Source organism: Phoca vitulina, unplaced genomic scaffold, assembly GCF_004348235.1.
Source record: "Phoca vitulina isolate PV1807 unplaced genomic scaffold, GSC_HSeal_1.0 scaffold31, whole genome shotgun sequence".
Taxonomy (NCBI): Eukaryota; Metazoa; Chordata; class Mammalia; order Carnivora; family Phocidae; genus Phoca; species Phoca vitulina.
This window is the reverse complement of record NW_022589734.1, coordinates 16,982,977-17,005,394: the sequence shown is the minus strand read 5'-3', so window position 1 is coordinate 17,005,394 and position 22,418 is coordinate 16,982,977. Positions and strand designations below refer to the sequence as shown.

Here is a 22,418-nt window from a genome sequence, read left to right as displayed (position 1 = left end):
CCTTTCCTTTCCTTTCCTTTCCTTTCCTTTCCTTTCCTTTCCTTTCCAGGCAATCTGTGAACAGAGATTTGTTAAGCCATCAGTGTGAATCAATGGGGTGGAAGCCAAATGTGTTGTGCAGGTATCTCTGGAAGCATCCTATAACTTCCAAAGTTGTAAAATGCTTTTTCTAGGGATGTGCTAGAGTCTACTTACACTGCCTCAGGAGAGCTGATTGTCAGGAATATTTGGACCTAATTGTTAAACACAGTCATTATTAAAAATAAAGTTATATAAATTTATGATTAGTTATATTAAAAATAAAGGTAATAAATACAACTTAACAGTTCCTTATTATTTTATTACAATTTACTGCTGCTATGTTTTTGAGTTTGTTAGTGTTTATTGTGCCTTCATGATGTGCTACTGTGGATCTCTTTCCAACTCCACCCCCAGTGACATCACAGCCAAAGTGGGAATATGGACACCATGAAAATTGATAAAAGGTAACAATCAGGGCTTTCTCCCCCCACCCCCACCCCTGGAGCTGGTTATTAAACATTTACGAGCCTACTTCGGCCTTTTCTCTTTTATTCTGGGAACATCAAGGAATAGCTCTACTCTGCTTACCCTTCTCTGATTTCTGCAGCCACCCCCACCCCCAGCCATGGAATATGTGTGCGTATCATTTCTCCTCCTCCCTTCATTCTGGAGCCTTGTACTAAGGCTCTGTGCTGTTGGCCCTTAATGATCACGCTCTGGTCTTGGATAATTTGTTTCCACTTTGAAGGCTGCCAATGTGAAAAAGCCTTTGATTTTCACCAAAACAAGGCCATCGCTTGCCTTTTTTTTTTTTTTAAGGTAAGCTCTGTGTGCAAGTTGGGACTCAAACTCACCACCTTGAGATCAAGAGTCCCATGCTCCATGGACTGAGCCAGCCAGGCGCCCCAACACTTGCCCATTTTAAAGTTTGACTACCATCCTTGGTTTTTCTCTTCAGTTTTGAATAATCTCGAGAAGGTCAACTCTCCACTTCCCTATAGAATTTAAGCCTGAGTTTTGATCTGAACTCTTTTTTCTCTGGAGTGATGAGGATATTGTAAGGACTGGTGTCTCTCAAATTGTAACGTGCACCCCCCGGAGACCTCGTTAAAATGTAGATTCCCTGGGCGCCTGGGTGGCTCAGTTGGTTAAGCGACTGCCTTCGGCTCAGGTCATGATCCTGGAGTCCCTGGATCGAGTCCCACGTCCAGCTCCTTGCTCAGCAGGGGGTCTGCTTCTCCCTCTGACCCTCCCCCCTCTCATGTGCTCTCTCTCTCTCTCATTCTCTCTCTCAAATAAATAAATAAAATCTTAAAAAAAAAATGTAGATTCCCATTGAGTAGGTTTGGACTGGGGCCCAAAGACCACATTTCTAACAAGCTTCCAGTGGTACTGTTGGTCTAGCATCGTACTTGGGGTAGGAAGCATATAGAACACATCTGAATATTAAATCATTACTTCAAAAGACAGACGGGAAAGATGGAAGGAAGGAGAAAGAATTGAGGAGGAAAATGAGAGGTGAGAATGAACACGAAGTCCATACTTCATTTTACTTCCATCTAGGAAGTACCTCTGAGCATAAAATTACAGCTTCTTTTCCCTCCTCTCTGGTAGAGGATGGGTCTTTGTGAGTAACTGGGTCACGGCGAGGAAGAAAAGAAAATCCTTCCTTGCTGTCACCCAAGCTCTGGAGTTAGGTTTTCCTCCTTGTCTGTTTTGAGCTAGCTATCCTTCCAGGGATGGTGGGTAAACCAGAGGGCAGAGATAGATGTTTCCCTGCGGCACTGAGAACATTGGTGTATGAGGGCAGGGTCGGTGCCATGCAGCTGAGGGGTTTCCAGTTGCACTGAATAGAACGATTCCATGCTGACCTTCATTCCCAAACATGTCCCAAATGACTAATCACCACAGTAATGGCTGACAGCTTGGGTGCTTGCTAAGGATTAACTGAGAGAGGGAAGCTCATGGCTATGTTGGAGTTTCTATTTTATTTCTATTTTATTAGTCAGTTATTGGCTTAAAGCCCGGATTGGAAAACTATGGCCCCCGGGCCAAATCGGGCCCACTGCCTGTCTGACACGTTTTTATATTTTTATATTGTTAAACAGTTGAAAAAAATATTGGAAAAAAAATAGAAAAACGAAGCCCATTAATTAGTCATTTGGGACAATTACATGAAGTTCAAATTTCAGTGTCCGTAAATAAAGTTTTATTGGAACACAATCAGTCCCATTTGTTTACATATTATCTAGGGCTGCTTTTGTGCCCTGATACATGCGCTAAGAAAGGTTTTTACCCCCCGGGCTTTGCTGGAACACCCTGTTGGACAGGAAGCCTGTGGAGTGGGGAAGACCACCTCACTATGTTGAAAGGCTGTTTTGTATCCTGCGAGGTGGTGCAGGGAACACTGTAGCTTCTGGAAAAAGAAAAGAGAGCACCAGATTGTCAGAAACGAGTGGCATTTTGAGTGTCTTCTTGAATTTAAAGACCTAGTTAAAAAACCCCATCTCATTCTGGTTCTTCATGTTCCTTTGTCAGACACTTCAGCCCAAACACTGTATATCTGGGAAACAGTGCTCTCCTTTGTACACATACATCGTGTCACTCAGATGTGAGGGGCTGCTGAAGTTTGCCTTTCTGGCAGGTGGCCTCCACGACAGTACCAAGCACATTTAGAAACCTCCTGAATCTGTCTATGAACTACCACTAGTAAAGAAGAAACAACCGTACTGGAATATTGTCACAAAAAAGAGGCAACGACGCAGTTGCCTCATCAGGATCTTTGCGACCCGATCGATGTCCGAATGCTTGCAGTAACACCAGCAATGAATTAATGGAGTTGCTTCAAAATGCAGAGGGCAGGCACATCTCAGGACTCGCTTTCAAGGACTTGATATGACAGATTCTTGCAGAGAACATCCAGAAATAAAGAAGTCAGCCCTCAAACGGGAAGAATTGTTTGCCGAACTTTGGCATTAAGCCAACCATCTTGATGTTTGCTCATTCAACACAAACTGGATAAATACGGAGAGAAAACACCCATCTCAGGATAATTGCTCAGAGATTATTGACCTTGACCATAAATTTAGCAGGAACCATCTCCTAGAATTAAAAGACTTCCATTTACATCCTCCCTAAGAACCAGTTCTGGGCCACGTTTAGGGACTATGTGGGTCTAATTTGGGGCTGCGCGCTTAATGGGGTTGTGAACAGGGAGAAACAATACTCACTGAATGGCAATTGGAGAGGCAGGCTTGCTTTTGAGAAAGCCGTAACGACTCTGGAGCTTATACATGGCAATTTTCACACACCGATATTCTCACAATTAAAGAAAAGTAATATTTAAATGATTTTCGCTGCTTCCAATTTTGGCAATACGTGGGCCCAAAGCACTGAGGCTTCTCAAATTGCTGGTGTGATTTTTATCGAGCCGGCCTTGAATGTATTGCTGGACGCTGCAGGGGAGCTGGGTTGCTGCAAGAACTGAATGACTTCAGGGAGAACAAAGCTCCCTAAGAGACTTGGATTTTTTTTTTTTTTTTCTCCACTGGAATGTGGTGGAAAGAATGCTGGGCCAGCTGGCTCGATTCTGACCCTGGTCCCACTCTGGGCTGGTGGACCACACTCCAGGAAGTAATTTGGTTTCTGGGGGCCAGCCTCTAAGGCTTCTAACACAGAGTCCCAGCAACTCGGGCACACCTACTGAGTCAGAATCTCTGAGGACGGTGTATTTTCAGGAATCTTCTTGGGTGGTTCACGAGCACAGGCAGGCTTGTCCCACTGCAAGGAGAACAGGAAGAACCCGGGCTTTGGAGGGAGACCAACCTTTGACCTTTGGGAAATTATTTCACCTTCTTGAGTCTCAGTTTATGCCTCTTTATTTTTGTATTTTTTAAAGATTTTATTTATTTATTTGAGAGAGAGATTGAGAGCACGAGCAGGGGGGAGGAGCAGAGGGAGAGGGAGAAGCAGACTCCCCATTGAGCAGGGAGCCCGATGCGGGGCTCGATCCCAGGACCCTGGGAGCATGACCTGAGCCGAAGGCAGACACTTAACTGACTGAGCCACCCAGGCGCCCTCAGTTTACTCATCTTTAAAATAAAGCAAAGCCGGTGGCATCACAATTCCGGACTTCCAGCTCTATTACAAAGCTGCAATCATCAAGACAGTATGGTAGTGGCACAAAAACAGACACACAGATCAATGGAACAGAATAGAGAGCCCAGAAATGGACCCTCAACTCTATGGTCAACCAATCTTCGACAAAGCAGGAAAGAATGTCCAATGGAAAAAAGACAGTCTCTTCAACAAATGGTGTTGGGAAAATTGGACAGCCACATGCAGAAGAATGAAACTGGACCATTTCCTTACACCACATAAAAAATTGACTCAAAATGGATGAAAGACCTAAATGTGAAACAGGAGTCCATCAAAATCCTAAAGGAGAACACAGGCCACAACCTCTTCGACCTCAGCCGCAGCAACTTCTTCCTAGAAACATCACCAAAGGCAAGGGAAGCAAGGGCAAAAAATTCATCAAGATAAAAAGCTTTTGCACAGCAAAGGAAACAGTCAACAAAACCAAAAGACAACCAACAGAATGGGAGAAGATATTTGCAAATGACATATCAGATAAAGGGCTAGTATCCAAAATTTATAAAGAACTTATCAAATTCAACACCCAAAGAACAAATAATACAAGCAAGAAATGGGCAGATGGCATGAACAGACATTTTTCGAAAGAAGCATCCAGGGACGCCTGGGTGGTTCAGTCGGTTAAGTGTCTGCCTTCGGCTCAGGTCATGATCCCAGGGTCCTGGGATCGAGTCCCGCATCGGGCTCCCTGCTCCGCGGGGAGCCTGCTTCTCCCTCTGCCTCTGTCTCTCTCTCTGTCTCTCATGAATAAATAAATAAAATCTTTAAAAAAAAAAAGATAGAAGCATCCAAATGGCCAACAGACACACGAAAAAGTGCTCAACATCGTTCGGCATCAGGGAAATCCAAATCAAAACCTCAATGAGATATCACCTCACACCAGTCAGAATAGCTAAAATTAACAAGTCAGGAAATGACAGATGTTGGCGGGGATGTGGAGAAAGGGGAACCCTCTTACACTGTTGGTGGGAATGCAAGCTGGTGCAACCACTCTGGAAAACAGTATGGAAGTTCCTCAAAAAGTTGAAAATAGAGCTACCCTATGACCCAGCAATTGCACTACTGGGTATTTACCCCAAAAACACAAGTGTAGTGATCCAAAGGGGCATCTGCACCCCAATGTTTATAGCAGCAATGTCCACAATAGCCAAACTATGGAAAGAACCTAGATGTCCATCAACAGATGAATGGATAAAGAAGATGTGGTATATATATACAATGGAATATTATGCAGCCATAAAAAATGAAATCTTGCCATTTGCAATGACATGGATGGAACTAGAGGGTATTATGCTAAGTGAAATAAGTCAATCAGAGAAAGACAAGTATCATATGATCTCACTGATATGAGGAGTTCTTAATCTCAGGAAACAAACTGAGGGTTGCTGGAGTGGAGAGGGGGTGAGAGGGATGGGGTGGCTGGGTGATGGACATTGGGGAGGGTAAGTACTATGGTGAGCGCTGTGAATTGTGTAAGACTGATGAATCACAGACCTGTACCCCTGAAACAAATAATACATTATATGCTAATAAAAATAAAATAAAAGTAAAATAAAATAAAATAGGAGGTACCTCCTAGGGTTATGGGGAAAAATAATTTTGAAAAAAAAAAAAGGCATAGAAAGTACTTCATTGATCCTGAGGGATTATGCAGTATATGTCAGCTTAGATGACCGAGGCTACATTTTGACATTTAGGGTCGACCTATTTTTTTATTGTAAAGGAGATAAAATTCTAAATTCTTCTTTTTTTTTAACAGGAGAAAATAAAATTTAATAGGCGTATATATGGGGAATCCCCATAAGCATGAAGTACCTGATAAAATTCTAAATTCTGAATGGAAGTCCACAACTTTATCAAATTAACATCACTGCAAGGGAAGAAAACAGTTTTTCATTGAATAATCTGGCTTTTAAACAAGATTTAATTTTTTTTTTTTTTTTTAACCACGAGTTTGATTGCATCTCATTTCTATACCAATGAGGACAGTTCAACTGCCCTTCACCTGTTGTGTCAGGCCATAAAAGCTCTAGAAAAATTAAGAAAAGAGAGTAAGGATCATGTGTCACCTACCACCAGTCTAACTCTAGCATGGCTCTCTTCATAGTGGATGTGACCCACGCTCTTTCTTGTGGAGAAGCCCCTTCCGAACGCAGACAGATGGGGTTCACATGAACCCCATGATTCTGGGCTTCGCCTTCCCGCCCTCTGTCTTCCTTTAATCGGCTCTACAATTAGAGTAGCTACAGCAAGCTGCCTTGCTTGCTTCTCTTACAGAACAAGCTGCAAGGAGGGCCTCAGAGTCAGAATTACTTGGAGTGAAATTATAGCTCTTCTCCCCTAGAAGTCTGTTGAGTCCGCCAGGAAAACCATCACAGGGAGGCTGCTCTGGATTTCTCTCTCTCTCTGTGGGAAGACTTGAAACTCAGGCACAAACACACACTGTTGGGGATTAGGAATCGGGGAGGGAGGGAGAGAGACAGAGACAGAGAGAGAAACAGAGAGAGAGAGAGAGAGACTGAGATTGTTGATAAAGGGACAACTTTCTCCAACAGATGAGGTGCCGAGTAGGCTCCGGACCAGCCTCCACTGAGAAAGAGAGACTCTGTTCCTCAACTTCCCTGTGCCTGATTGGGTTTCGTCCACATTCTGGAGGGCACCCACCCTTCCTTGCAGAAATGGCTCGATTCCACTGAATTCCTCAAACACGGATTGGGGACCTACCTACTAAGGGTCAGGCACTCTGTGGGGCCCATCGTTGGCCCATGATAACGTCTGCCTCAGGCCCACCTTTTGGCTGTGTGTTGTGGGTGGAATTCTCATGGTGACACCCGTGAGAAGAGAGGAATCGGGCAGATGCTGTGGACTTAAAATGAGAAAATGTGCATTCTTTAAGAAATCCGTGTTAGGAATGCCAGTGCGGAAGGGGAACGTGCTAATGCCAAACTCTAGCTCAGTTTTGTAGACCATCCTGAGTGGCTGCTCGTAGCTTTTGATTGCAGTTAGGTCACTTGGCCACTGCACTTTCGGGTAATACTACCAGCTAACCCTGTGGGTCGCAGAAAGGCTGTGCTGGTCCCCTTCCCGTGGAGCCTCCATCAGCCTGCTGCAAGATGCTGCACAGGGTCTGGGGTTGAAGCTCTTGTTTCTAATTCTTTCTTGTGGGAGAGTTTCAGGCCATTTTCCCCATTCTTTTTTTTTTTTTTTTATGTTATGTTAATCACCATACATTACATCATTCTTGAGAATCCTTCCTCATTGCCGTCCTAGATTGCTAACCAGCTATGCCCACTCATACCTACAGACTCCTATGTTATATCTCCAATTGCCTGATGTACTACATTAAAAAAAAAGATTTTATTTATTTATTTAAGAGAGAGCTCGAGCAGGAGGGGCAAAGGAGAAAGTGAGAGAGAATCTCCAGCAGAGCCCCCGCTGAGCATGGAGCCCAATGCAGGGCTCGATCCCACGACTCTGAGATCATGACCTGAGCCAAAACCAAGAGCCAGACACTTAACCGACTGTGCCACCCAGGTGCCCCAGACATACTACATTTTCATTTGTGACCAACATCATTTGCTACTTTGGTCTAGTCAAGCTAATTTTCTTACGATGCACACACACCAATTGGCCTGCCTTTTGTTCTACATGCATGCTTAATTATTCATTCAACAAATATTTATTGGGCACCAGGCGCTGTCCCATGTGGTAGAGATATGGGGGAGAGCAAAACACATACCTGCCTTTATGGAGCTTATGGGTGGGCAGTAGAATAAACAGATAAGTAGACATATACCATAAGAGGTGTTGGAGAGTGCTATGCAGAAAACAAAACAAAACAAAAAACACTTGGAAAGAAATAGAAAGCAACGGGAAGGGTAGAGCAGACATGACGCTTAGGGATGAAGGTGGGTGGAGAGAGAAGAGTACACATGCTGGAACACGCCTGGGGCGCATGAAGGAGAGCACAGAGGTTGGTGTGGCTGCAGAGGAGACAGGAGAATGGAGGGACGAGGTCAGAGAGGTACCTAACGTCAACGCTCCTGCTCTTTGGACTAGGTGCGACTTCCCGAGAAGTAGTACCATCCAGTTCTTGTTCTCGAGGCAGTCATGTAGTCTTTTTTTTTTAAAGATTTTATTTATTTATTTGAGAGAGAGAGAGTGAGAGAGAGAGCACAAGAGGGGGTAGGGTCAGAGGGAGAAGAAGAGTCCCTGCTCAGCAGGGAGCCTGGTGCGGGGCTCGATCCCGGGACTCCAGGATCATGACCCGAGCTAAAGGCAGTCGCTCAACCAACTGAGCCACCCAGGCGCCCCGCAGTCATGTAGTCTTTATTCCACTCATCGTAGGAGGTGCTTGAGGATCGGAACAGGGGATAATTTACCAAGCAACAGGCCCAGGATGTGGGTGCCCCCAATACTTCTAAGTCCACCTCACCTGCATGGATCTTGCTATTTCTTCTTCCCTTAGTAGAGTTTCTCTGGCACTCAGCAGAGAATAATACTGTATTTCAGGGCAAAATGCCAACCATTTCCCACCCCCCCCAACAAATGTGTTTTACTTTGCAAACAGGTGGTGTTCACAGCCAGGGGGCACCCAGGATGTTGCTCAGTGATGTGCTCTGGCAGGCACTGAAGCAGGGAACATTCTCCCCTGACAGGCTCTGTTGTTAACAGCGCCATCAGACCCTTTCAGGGCAGCATCTGAAGACTCAAAAGGAGTAACTGAACAATGCTCCAGGGTGGGCAGGCCTAAAACCTTCCCACTGAGCTCATTCTTGTTCCCCTTTATAGAGTTAATCCCAACTGACTATGAATTAGACTGAGTATTTACCAGCTAAGGGCTGAACAGGCAGCGGGGAGATGGGTATTTGCAGTGAGAGCAGCAGTGAGACTCACCAAGCAGGGAGAATCTTACTTTTAAGGGATACTAAATGACATAGCCAAATTGTACTCTCAGTGGTTCAGAGCAGATATGATATCATTGAAGACTGCTAGAAGGAAATACTCAGCTTGCTATTCTCTTATCCTTTTGGCTTTGGTTGAATTAAATTCAACAACAATTTAAGAATTCTTTTTCTGTTCTGTGAGGGAAAAAAAAAAGCAAAGAATGTTTCAAAGTTCCCACAAAAGAAAAAAAAAAAAGAGGCATCTCACCTGTCCTCTTTCCTCAGTCTGTTCTATAAAAAGAAACAGAGTGAGAAACAGGAAAGCTATCTCAGGGATATGATTCTCCTATACCTAGACAGCTTCACAGAATTCTGGAGAATGATGCCTCCCACCGTCTTCCCTTTTCCCTGATGTAACATGGATCTAGTAGACTTCTGCTTCTGGCCAAAATGAATATTTATGGGAACGCAAAACCACCCAGGGCCCAAGAAGGCAAAATGGATAATGTCAGACATCTAATAATAATAAGAAAAAAAACTTACCAGGCATGCAAAGAAACAGGAAACTATGATCCACAATTAGGAGGAAAATTAGTCAGCCCACACTGAGCTGAAATGAACACAGATGTTAGAATTAGCAGACGAGGATGTCAAAATTTAGGATTGCTGTATTCTGTGTGTTCAAAGAACTAGAGGGAAGACTAAGCATGTGAAAGTGGAGACACAAAAGTTATTAAAAAGACCTAAATTGAACATATGGGAACGAAACTCTAATGTCTGAGATCTTAAAAAAATGCACTGAATGGGATTCCTGCCAAGCCTAGTCTGTTCAGGCTGCTGTAACAAAACACCATGGGCTGGATGAGTTAGGAACGGAAGCTTGTTTCTCATGGTCTAGAGGCTGGAAGTCCAAGCTCAGTGTCCAGCGTGGTTGGGTTCTGGTGAGAGCCCTCTTGAAGGTTTCAGACTTCTCCCTGTGTCTTCTCATGGTGGAAAGAGGGACAGAGGGCTCTCTGGGTCCTTTTTATAAGGGCACTAATCCCATTCATGGGGGCTCCACCCTCATGACCTAATTACCTCCCAAGCCCCACCTCCTAATACCATCTTATTAGGGGATTAGGACTTCACTATAGGAATTCGACAGTGGGGGGTGGGACACAAACACTCAGTCTATTGCAATGAGCAAGTAGACATTCCAGAAGAAAAGTCTAGTGAACTTGGAGACAGCAATAGAAACTACCCCAAATGAAACGTACAGAGAAAAAAAGACTAGAAATGAACAGAGCTTCAGGGGCAACTTCCCATAACCTAAAATGCCTATAATTGCAGTTTCCAAAGGAGAGGAAAGAGAAGGGGGTGAGGGAGGGTAGGAAAGATATTTGAAAGAATAATGACTGAAAAAAACTCCAAACTAGATGAAAACTATAAACTCACAGATCCAAGATACTCAAGGAAACTGGCACGAGAAGCATAAAACTATGCTAAAGTATCAACATCAACTGATCCAAACTAGTGATGAAGAGGGGGTGCCTGGCTGGCTCAGTGGGTGGAGTGCTTGACTCTTGATCTCAGGGTTGTGGGTTCGAGCCCCACGTTGGGTGTGGAGATTACTTAAAAAATAAAATCTTTAAAAAACAAATAGTGATAAAGAGAAAATCTTAATAGCAAATGGAGAAAGAAAACCTACTAGGTGCAGAGCACTTTTAAAGCACATTTAAAGTACTTTTAAAGCATCTGAAAATACTGCAGGCAAAAGTGGTAACCTATCATTTTATACCCTGCAAAAATATCTATTAAAAACAAAGGCAAAAATAAAGACTTTTCTTTATTTATTTATATACAAAAGGTGACAGAATTCATGACCAACAGACCCATATATAGAAATGTTAGAGGAAGTCCTGCAGGAAGAAGGAAAATAATACCCAATGGAAATATGGATCTACACAAAATAGTGGAAAGCACTGAAAATGGTAACTATATGCATAAGTAGATGAGATTTTATTACTATTTAAATCTTTTTGAGATCATTGATTGTTTAAACAAAAATAAGAGCATGCAGTGTGGGGTTTATAATGTATGTGAATGTTCCGTGTATGACAGCAATTATAGCACAAAGGCTAGGAGGGGAGGAATGGAAATATGCTGGGAGCATATGGGAAAAACCAGTAACATGCTCTCTGGATAAACCCCCAGATATTTGGAAACCAAATGACATTCTTCTAAATAATCCCTGAGTCAAAGAAGCAACCAAAGAACTGAAAGAAAGAGTCTTGACATCTGGTTCCTTTTCCCAGTTCTTTGGGAAATTAAAACACCAGTGAGTATCATGATAGTATTTTGGGCAAGTAATTAGTAATAGTAATTACTAGTAATAGTAATTGGGAAGTGTATTAGTTTTCCATAGCTCTGTAACAAATCTCCACAAATTTAGTGGTTTTAAACCACACACACTTAATATCTCACCCTCTCGATGGGTCAGAAGTCCATGCATAGCTTATCTAGGTCTTCTTTTAAGGATCCCACAAGTGCAAACAAGGTATTGGCTGGGTCTCACCTGGGACTCAGGATCCTCTTCCAAGCTCATGTGGTTATTGGCAGAATTTATTTCCCGACAGCTGTGGAACTCATTTCAGCTTGCTTCTTCAAGGTTAACAGAAAAGACTCTGTTGCTTCTTCTATAAAGGGCTCATCTGATTTGGTCAGGCCCACCCGGGATACTCTCCCTTCTGATTAACTCAAAATCAACTAATGTGAAACCTTAATTATATCTACAAATGCATTCATCTTTGCCATAGTATGTAACCCAATCATGACTGCGACATCCCATCATAATGACAGGGCCCACCACAATCAAGAGAAGGGATTATATGGGGGTTATCTGCCAGGGTCCTGGGATTTTAAGGGCCATTATAGACTTCTGCCTTCCCCACCAAGAGAGAAGGGAATAAGCATAGGAAAGATATTATTTGTTACTCATAATCTCTTGTAAGTGACTGAATATTGTTCCTGGATATAAACAATTAGTTTTGATTGGCTTTATATTATTTTTCTTCCTCAAGACCATTCAGAAGGTTTTGAATAACCTTAGGAATAATTATAGTAACAATAACAGCTACCATTTCTTGAATGCTTAAGCCTGACATTTTGCACAGTATTTTACATATAATATCACATTAGATCTTCACAACAAGCATACGAGGTGGGTATTATTATACCCATCCTGTAGATAAAGAGAAGATCCTAAAGTTTAGAAGTCTTAAGTAACTTGCCAAAAGTAACACAGCTAGTAAGGGAGGAGTGGAGATTCAGACCCAGAGCTGTCTGATTCTAAATCCAGGGCTATGGAGAAAAAAAAAGAGAAAGCAGATATCAGGAGAATCTGTGTTTCCACTGCTGGTTCTGCTTTTTGAACAGCTTGTTATTTCTTATTGAATTGTTTCCATTAAAGATAAATGCAGCCATCTTCAGCTTTTGGGAAATGCTCTCTCTGTTGGAAAGAAGATATAGCAAAGACTAGTGTGTACACACACACACACACACACACACACAAACACACATTTCAACTCTGCCAAAGCATTTCCTATCAATTAGAAACATTGTTCCCCATATGCACCTCTCCCCTACTTTGTCTCCTCTACTTTGTGAGCCCAGAGATCCTGTCACATCTACTGGGAACCCCACAAGACTATGCAGCCTTCTCAGTGAGGTTCCCAGTAGATGTGACTCAGGTTAGAACAAAGCTGTATAGTTGTGAGTGGTTGAATTGTGTTTCATGAGTAAGTTTCTGATTTGGAGAGTGAAAATGCATGGAGACATGAAAACGTATATGGGTGACACTGCATTAGCATGTAATTATTATATGCAATTAATACATGTAACTTCATATCTGATGGTTAGCAGTGCTATTATTTTATACATTTGAAAAATTTTTGTTCCTGAATGTCTAAGTCCCATGGAGAAGCTACTTCCTACCAGACTGAATATTGCACAGATGTTCTCTAAAATGGGGGTCCCGAACCAGTTGTTCTTTGATACCAAATGGCTTCATGGCTCTGGTGGTTGTCTCCCTAAGAGGGGACAAACTGTCTTTTAGGTGAAGGGGAGCAAAAGGAGTAGATTGGTAGCCCCTAAGGAAGAGGTCCAGGTGGAGCCAACAGATACATTTTTATCAAGAACATACTCTGATGCTTTTGTCTCTAGTTTAACTTGGAGAGAACTCAATGCCACAGTCTCCAGGAATATCTGTGGACCCCTCTTAGCAGCGTCTTCCAACATGCAGGGCTATGTAATTAACATCACCACCAGGGGGCAATAACACCACAGCCATGCTGGAATAGTAATAACCTTGCCGTTACTGTGTTCAAATCATCTATAAGAATAATCTTAGGTGGGGATGCCTGGGTGGCTCAGTCGTTAAGCATCTGCCTTTGGCTCAGGTCATGATCCCACAGTCCTGGGATCGAGCCCCACATCGAGCCCCACATCGAGCCCCACATCGAGCCCCACATCGGGCTCCCTGCTCCGCGGGAAGCCTTCTTCTCCCTCTCCCACTCCCCCTGCTTGTGCTCCCTTTCTCGCTGTGTCTCTCTCTGTCAAATAAATAAATAAAGTCTTTAAAAAAAAAAAAAAGAATAATCTTAGGTGAAGGGATTATGCGCTACTCATGGTCTTCGATACAATTAAGTACTGATATAGTAATTACATTTCTGCTTTAAAATAAAAATAATAATCAGCCTTTGCAGCCTGTATAGTTGGGCAGGCTTTGTGGGGAGAACTTTTATTCCCCTCTGCTACTTTCCCCTTAGAATGAAATTTTAGCCTTAAAAGGGATTCTGATGGGAGTCGTGGGGTGGGGAGGGGGTTGTAATGGACAAGAGTGGAAGCTTCCAGATAATGAAAATGAGTCCCAGAGACATGAAGAGTGAATCCCCCAACATCATCCTCCTAGAAACAGGATCCGAGCCCAGAGATCCTGTCACATCTACTGGGAACCCCACAAGACTATGCAGCCTTCTCAGTGAGGTTCCCTGTAGATATGACTCAGGATCTCTGGGTTCTGACTCTGTTTCTAGGAGGATGATGATCTCCTCCATGTGCCTCAGCATTTAACATGGGCTTATTGGGTTCCTAATATGGGCAAGGCATTGGCTTGGCCTGGGCTGTACTGGGGGGAATAATAACACCAACAACAATAATACAGACATGATCCCTGCTCCCAGGAACTCGGGGTCTCTTGGGGATACAGATAATGAGTTGATGCTCAAACCAACCTCTAATCACCAACTGTATTAGATGATATAAAGGAAAGTACAAGTTAGTGAGAGATCATACAATGGGAGGAGATGTCTCAAACTGACACTTAACCTGAGGCTCAAGGGAAGAAACAAACAAACAAAAAACCTGGAGAAGAGTATTCCAGGCTGACTCTAAGGTATACTGGACTATAGAAAGAGGCTGGGGCCATTTCATGCCAAGTACCCAGTAGGTCATGTCCAGGGTTTGGGATTTCATCCTAAAGGCAATAAATGTTGAAAGTTTTGTACAGAGGATTGACATGGATCTAATTACATTTTTTGTAAGACCAGTCTGGCTTCCACTTAGAGAAAGAAAAAATGAAATGAGTAAGAGTTAGAGCAGAGAGAATTATTAGGGGGCCATTATAGTCATCAGGTGACAATGACTGCTTAATAGTGATGATGGAGAGAAGTAAATAGATTCCAGATGTACTCTGAGTGAGATTCAGTAAAAGCTGCTGATATCTTGGATGTCAGGGTTAAAGGAGGAAGGATTGAGAATGACCCCCCAGAGCAGTGGCATATGACAGGGTAGATACGTGACATTTATTGAATTGGGGAAGGCAGGATGAGGAAAAGAAGACCAAATGTTCAGTTTTAGGCATAATAATTTGGAATGTTGGGGAGATATCCAAATGGGGATATAAGGTTGGAGCTCAGGAGGAAGATGTAGAAATTTTAGGGATCATTAGCATAAAGCCCGGAGAGTAGATGAGACCACATAGAAAAACAGGATAGAAAGAGACAAAGGCAAGGGAAACAAAGGTGAAAATCAACTATTGGGACTTCATCAAGATAGAAAACTTTTGCACAGCAAAGGAAACAGTCGACAAAACCAAAAGACAACCAACAGAATGGGAGAAGATATTTGCAAATGTCTTATCAGATAAAGGGCTGGTATTGAAAATCTATAAAGAACTTATCAAACTCAACACTCAAAGAACAAATAATCCAATCAAGAAATGGGCAGAACACATGAACAGACATTTCTCCAAAGAAGACATCCAAATGGCCAACAGACACATGAAAAAAATGCTCAACATCACTCGGCATCAGGGAAATCCAAATCAAAACCTCAATGAGATACCACCTCACACCAGTCAGAATTGCTGAAATTAACATGTCAGAAATGACAGATGTTGGTGAGGATGCGGAGAAAGGGGAACCCTCCTACACTGTTGGTGGGAATGCAAGCTGGTGCAACCACTCTGGAAAACAGTATGGAGGTTCCTCAAAAAGTTAAAAATAGAACTACCCTGCGACCCAGCAATTGCACTACTGGGTATTTACCCCAAAGATACAAATGCAGTGATCCAAAGGGGCACGTGCACCCCAATATTTATAGCAGCAATGTCCACAATAGCCAAACTATGGAAAGAGCCCTGATGTCCATTGACAGATGAATGGATAAAGAAGATGTGGTATATACAGACACACACACAGACACACACACACACACACAATAGAATACTACTCAGCCATCAAAAAAAAAATCTTGCCATTTGCAAGGATGTGGATGGAACTAGAGGGTATTATGCTAAGTGAAATAAGTCAATCAGAGAAAGACAATTATCATATGATCTCACTGATATGTAGAATTTAAGAAACAAAACAGAGGATCATAGGGGAAGAGAGGAAAAAATAGAACAAGATGAAATCAGAGAGGGAGACAAACCATAAGAGACTCTTAATCATAAGAAACAAACTGAGGGTTGCTGGAGGGGAGAGAAGGTGGGGTAACTAGGTGATGGGCATTACAGAGGGCATGTGATGTAATGAGCACTGGGTATTATATAAGATTGATGAATCACTGACTGCTACCTCTGAAACTAATAATACATTAAATGTTAATTAATTGAATTTAAATTTAAAAAAACTATCCCCTTTATAAAAGTGTTCAAATCATGGGGCACCTGGGTGGCTCAGTTGGTTAAGCGGCTGCCTTCAGCTCAGGTCATGATCTCGGGGTCCTGGGATCGAGCCCCACGTCGGGCTCCTTGCTCAGCGGAGAGCCTGCTTCTTCCTCTTCCTCTGCTGCTCCCCCTGCTTGTGCTCTCTCTCTATCGTTCTGTCAAATAAATAAAAACCTTAAAAAAAAAAAGTGTTCAAATCAAAGAGAACTGTGAATCATAAATGCCTCGATTTATAGTTAGACATTTGCAAGAAGAAAAAAATCATAGAGAGAAATCTAGAGTGAAGAAAACGAAATTCCACCATATTCTCCCTAATTGTCATATGTTTACTTTTAACCCAGTCAAAAGCCCTATCATTTGAGGAAAAACATTCAGAAAAACTGCCTTTTTTCCAGAAACCATATTGGTGAAGTGTCCTGATGGGCACCAATCCTGGGAGCCATGTCCTTCGGCCCTGTCAGTCTGATGGGAATGGGAAACAGGATCTTTCGAAATATTCCTTGAATCGAAGAAGCTTGCAGTTCATTGATGCCTCTTAGTAAATATTAATGACTAACCATGGCAATATTTTGCCTCCTCGTCAGTTTGAACAGTTGTCTTCCTTTTCCAGCATGGGGCAGGAAGCTCTCTCCAGAACTATCATGAGTCTCACATCCCAGGTCCACAGTTGTGTGTGGCATGTGTTTTTTGCCCAACTTTTATCAAAGAACAAAGTTCAAAGGACACCAGAATCTACAGTTCAAACTGTCTCAGAGGGAGACAAAACAGGGCCAGTTTTAATGAGAGAGAACAATGGGGAAAAATTCCAATGAATAATACTCCACCTTTTTTCTAGGACTCCTTGTGAAATACCGTGAGCATTCTTAGAACTCGTTTTTCTTTCTCTTGGGCCATTATCAAGACTTTGTCATTTGTGTTGCTGCAGGATCTAAAGGCCTCTGCTGCCTCCCCCATCTTACTGTTACTTCTGTTAAGAATAGTTCACATTTTTGTCCTAGACTCTTACAGAAATATAAACGGATTTTGTTTCAAAAAAAAGAAAAAAGAAAGAGACAAAAGCCAGGAACTGGTCCCAGGAGGATGCCAACATTTAGAGGTCAAGAAGGAAATGGATGTATGCAAAAGTGACTGTGCAGGAGCTGATATGTTCCAGAAAAATGAGGAGAATGTGGTATCATGGAAGCCAAGATAAGAGGATCTTTCAAGGAGGGAGTAATCCACTGGGTCAAATGCTACTGAGTGATTGCTAAGTAAGATAAGACCTGCAGAGGAAAATTGGATTAAGCAATATGGAAGCCATTGGTTACCTTCCCTAAAGCACTTGTCAGGTAAGTGATGGAAATGGAAGCCAGATCAGAGTATTTGAAGAGGAAATGGGCACACAACACTCCAAAATAAATCACAGATGGTTTAGGGACTTAAATGTGAAAGGGGAAACTAAAAACTTCGAGAAGAGAATGTGGAAGAACGTTTCCATGAATTTAGAATAAGAAACAACTTCTCGAACAATACACAAAGAAAGCACAAATCATAAAAGTTACGATTTATAAATTTGAGTACTTTAATGTCAATTGAATATTAAGAATTCTGCTTCATAAAGAATATAAAAAATGAAGTTGCCTATCCCATGATCCTCCTGTTCCATATTTAGGAATGTGATGAAAATCTTGCCCATACACCCAGAGATGTGTATAAGAATGTACATGGTAACATTGTCCATAAGAGTAAAAACCCAGAAACTGTTCAGATGATCAATCTCAAAAGAAATGGTATATAAACTTGTGGTATACTAGGGCACCTGGGTGGCTCAGTTGTTAAGCGTCTGCCTTCGGCTCAGGTCATGATCCCAGGGTCCTGGGATCGAGCCCCGCATCGGGCTCCCTGCTCAGCGGGAAGCCTGCTTCTCCCTCTCCCACTCCCTCTGCTCGTGTTCCTTCTCTTGCTGTGTCTCTCTCTGTCAAATAAATAAATAAAATCTTTTAAAAAAACAAATAAACTTGTGGTATATTTATTGAACAGAATGTTTACACATCACAGCTGGAATGAAAGTGGTTGAACTACATGGGTATCTCTCACACATGTAACATTGGACCAAACATTCAGTGTGCAGAAGATTCTGTGTTGGGTCCAGTTTGACAAAGTTTAAGAATATTATTTAGAAATATGAATCTCAATATCCAAAGAAAAAATAAAAAGAATGGAAAATATTTGCCCTTTCTTAGCAGACTTGAGTATAGAGAGTAGTGCAGAAGATTATGTTTTCAATATACTTGCTAATATTTGAATTTTTAAAACTATGTACATGTATTATTTTAATTAAAAATGTAAAAGTATTCTTTTTTAAGATTTTATTTATTTAGCTGAGAGAGAGAGAGAGAGACAGTGCGCAAGCACAAGCTGGGGGAGGGGCAGAGGGAGAGGGACAAGCAGACTCCCCACTGAGCAGGGAGCCTGATGGGGGGACTCCATCCCAGGATCCTGAGATCATGACCTGAGCCAAAGTCAGATGCTTAACTGACTGAGCCACCCAGGTGCCCCAAAAGTAATCTTAAAAGTAAAGGAGAAGTGAGGAAATGGGGGCAGCTCTGAACAACTTTGGATCTGAAGGGAGATATGGAGAGAAGAGTTGGCTGACACAGAAGATGGGATCAAGGGAGGGTTGTCTATTTTGACTGCTTTTTTTTTTTAGATGAAATATATTTGATACTGTAGGGGTCAAGGGCAGGCCGCCCCCAAATGTGCCACTTTGGCATATTTATTATTTCAAATAAAAGTTGCTTAAGACATAGTGATGCAAGAAGGACACTCAGTCTCTCCTCTGTCCCATTGAAAACAGGAAACAAATCTCCCATATGATACCCTCCCTGTACTAAGAAGTAAAAAGATAGGCAGGTCCCCGCCACCCCTCCCCCAGTTTTAACTTGCCCTATTTGGGCGGCCTGGCAGTGGGGGGCTGATTTGCCACCTTCCGATGCTCAGTCCTCCGCCGACGCAGGTCCAGGTCTCTGCCCTCCTCCGGCTCCTTCTCTGTCCTCATGGCGGGCGCCCGGGGGCAGGGGCTGGAGCCCGTCACCGCTGCTGAGCTGCAGCAATTCCACCATGTCGCTGTTGTCTCCCCTTGGCCACCAGAGCTTCCCGTTTGACTAGGACGATGGCGACGGGGAGGATGAGGAAGACGTGGAGGAAGGTGCTCATGATTCACAGGCTAAGGTGGGGAGCCTGAGAGGAGTGGAGTTACAAGGGTGTGCCAGTGTGGCTGAATCAGAAGATAACCAAGAAGAACAGAAACAAGTGCACCTACCAGAAAGTCGCCTGACACCATGGGAAGTGTGGTTTGTTGGCAAAGAAAAAGAAGAACGTGACCGTCTGCAACAGAAAGCTCCGGAGGAATTAAATCAACAGCTAGAAAAAAGAAAAGAAATGGAAGAACGTGAAAAAAGAAAGGTTATTGCTGAAGAAAAGCACAAGGATGTGTTCAGAAAAAGAATGAACAGAAAAGAAAAGAAAGGGAACAAAAAATTAATAAGGAAATGGAGGGAAAAGCAGCAAAAGAATTGGAGAAAGAACATTTGCAAGAAAAGGCAAAAGAAAAATACCAATAATGGATAAAGAAGAAAAATGCTGAAGAATGTGAAAAGAAGAAGAAAGAAAAGGAAAAAGAAAAACAACGGCAAGCTGAATTACAGGAAAAAAAGGAAATAGTAGAGAGAAGGTTTAAGAAATGGTTGGAAAATGCAAAAAATAAACCTCGCCAATGGAAAACTTACAGATTTTTACAGTGGAAATTCTTATCCAGAACCAGCCTTTTATAATCCAATTCCATGGAAACCCATTCATATGCCTCCTTCCAAAGTAGCTAAGGACTTATCAGGAAAGAAGACTAAAAGGCCTGTGATAAGTCAGCCACACAGGTCATCATCCTGTCTGGTGGTTCAGAAAGCCAGAAGCAATCTTTGCCTTGGAACTCTGTGCAGAATACAAAGATAGTGGGTGTGGGAAATTGCATGCTTTTACCTGAAGCTATTTAATTTTAAAAGTAGAATCGTTTTTTACTCCTCAGTCAACAGCTCAACATTTGATGTTATTATTGACACTTTCACATTTTTGCATTCGTATATGTTGTCCTTAGAGCTAATTGAAGAAGATGCTTTATACATTTTCATTTTTATAAGTCCTTCAAGGTTGATCTTGGCATTTTGTTTCACAGGATAAGTGACTGAATATCTAACAATTGTGTTTATGTTTAGCTTGTATTAAAACTACATTGTAATACCAATAAAACCAACAATTTGTGTTGTGTTGTTTCAAAAAAAAAGCAGAAGTAAAAAGATATCTTTACCACCAGAGTTGGGAACTTGAAAGCAGAGAAAGGTGTAGAAACAAGCCTTGTTGTTTTTTTCCTAATCTACTACCTCAACTCAAATTCTGCTTAGAATTCCTTACTGAATAAAGCTCCTAAACATTTGTTTTCTTTATCCTGTCAATTCCTCACAAATTTATCTTCTTTGTCTAAAAGGTATAACAACAACTGCTTGCCTTTGTAATTTCTTTAGGTCTCAATTTTAATACTGGGCCTCCATACGTATGTAGTAAAAATTTGATTTTTCTACTGTTAACCTGTCTCAGGTAAATCAAATTCTTAGTCTACCTGGAAGAGTTTGAAGGGTAGAGGAAGAATTTTTCCTTCCCTGCAGTACCAGTGGGAAGAACACATTCAAGATGGGGAGGTCAAAGATGCAGAAGATTAGGGAGATAATAACCACAAGTATGGTCTCTGAGAAGGCAAGAGGAAGTAGGGTCCACACCATTTTAATAAGAGGACAGACACTTTGTATGTGATAACAAGAAGGGGGAAGGAGAGACTGAGATAGATACAGGTAACTTGGAGAGTTGTATAGAGGGAACATGAGGAAGTTCCTATCTGATGGACTCACTTCCCTTTTTTTGAGTGAGAAAGGATTATTTGCTCAGAAGGATGGTTATAGAGGGAGGGTCAGAACTTGACAGTGGGGCCAGGATGGATTTGTCATTGTACAGTTGGGCTGTGTTGGATGTCCACTTGAAGCTGAGGATCATGAATTTTCAGTGATATCAATTCTCTCATTTGTACAATCACTTTGGCCAGAACTAAAATCAGAATATATTCCTCCTCGACCCCACCCTGAGATATATGGCAATGTGTCAATAGCTGCTCAAGACCAAGGGATAAGCCTGGCACAATTTCTGGAAGGTACATTTTACATGATAATAATTAATTTAGAACATTTTTATTTAAAATCCAAAAACAGGGGCGCCTGGGTGGCTCAGTTGGTTAAGCGACTGCCTTCGGCTCAGGTCATGATCCTGGAGTCCCGGGATCGAGTCCCACATCGGGCTCCCTGCTCAGCAGGGAGTCTGCCTCTCCCTCTGACCCTCCCCCCTCTCATGCTCTCTGTATCTCATTCTCTCTCTCAAATAAATAAATAAAATCTTTAAAAAAAAAAATAAATAAATAAATAAATAAATAAAATCCAAAAACACATTAAAACATGATTAGAACACAAAGTTCAAATCGATCTTTACAGCGAATCAGAATATTTTAAATGGGATGTTATGATTACAAGAGATGGCTCTTCCTCAAATTCCTGGGCAAGTGACTTGTTTGCTCCCTTTTGCAGGGAGGGGTACCTGGGTGAGAAGTTTGACAACTAATGACTTAGGCGTAGTGCATATGGGAGTCACACAGAAGCCACACGGAGATTAGGAACCATATTTTTGGACTCAAAAGCATGTGATTTTTCTACCTTCCCACATAGCATCTAAAGATTTTTCTTCACGATTGTTCATTTCTGTGTTAGAATGTTCTGTTGAATTGCATTCTAAATGGTGCATACAATAATCTTGTATTTCTTTTACCTAACAGACAGTCGTAAACGTGGCTCCAGAATTCTGGCTGTCAATGGAATTTTATTAAAACCCATGGCAATTGCTGCCTGTCACTTGGCTGGTGGACCACTTGGCTGTTTTGGGCCTTTCTTTTGGTAGAATTCAGAGCTGTATAAATTGGGCTCAGCATTGTACTAATTCTGGCCTCTGTTTAGGGAAATATATTTGCATCTCTATCATCCTTGCTGTTTGACAGATGAGTAAAAGGAGTCACAGAGGTGTTG

The 22,418-nt window shown here is 42.1% G+C and overlaps 1 pseudogene; it reads left to right on the top strand.

Moving 5' to 3' along the window:
* Positions 1-13,928: 13,928 nt before the first annotated feature.
* LOC116644895 lies at positions 13,929-20,256 on the top strand (annotated as a pseudogene).
* Positions 20,257-22,418: the final 2,162 nt, after the last annotated feature.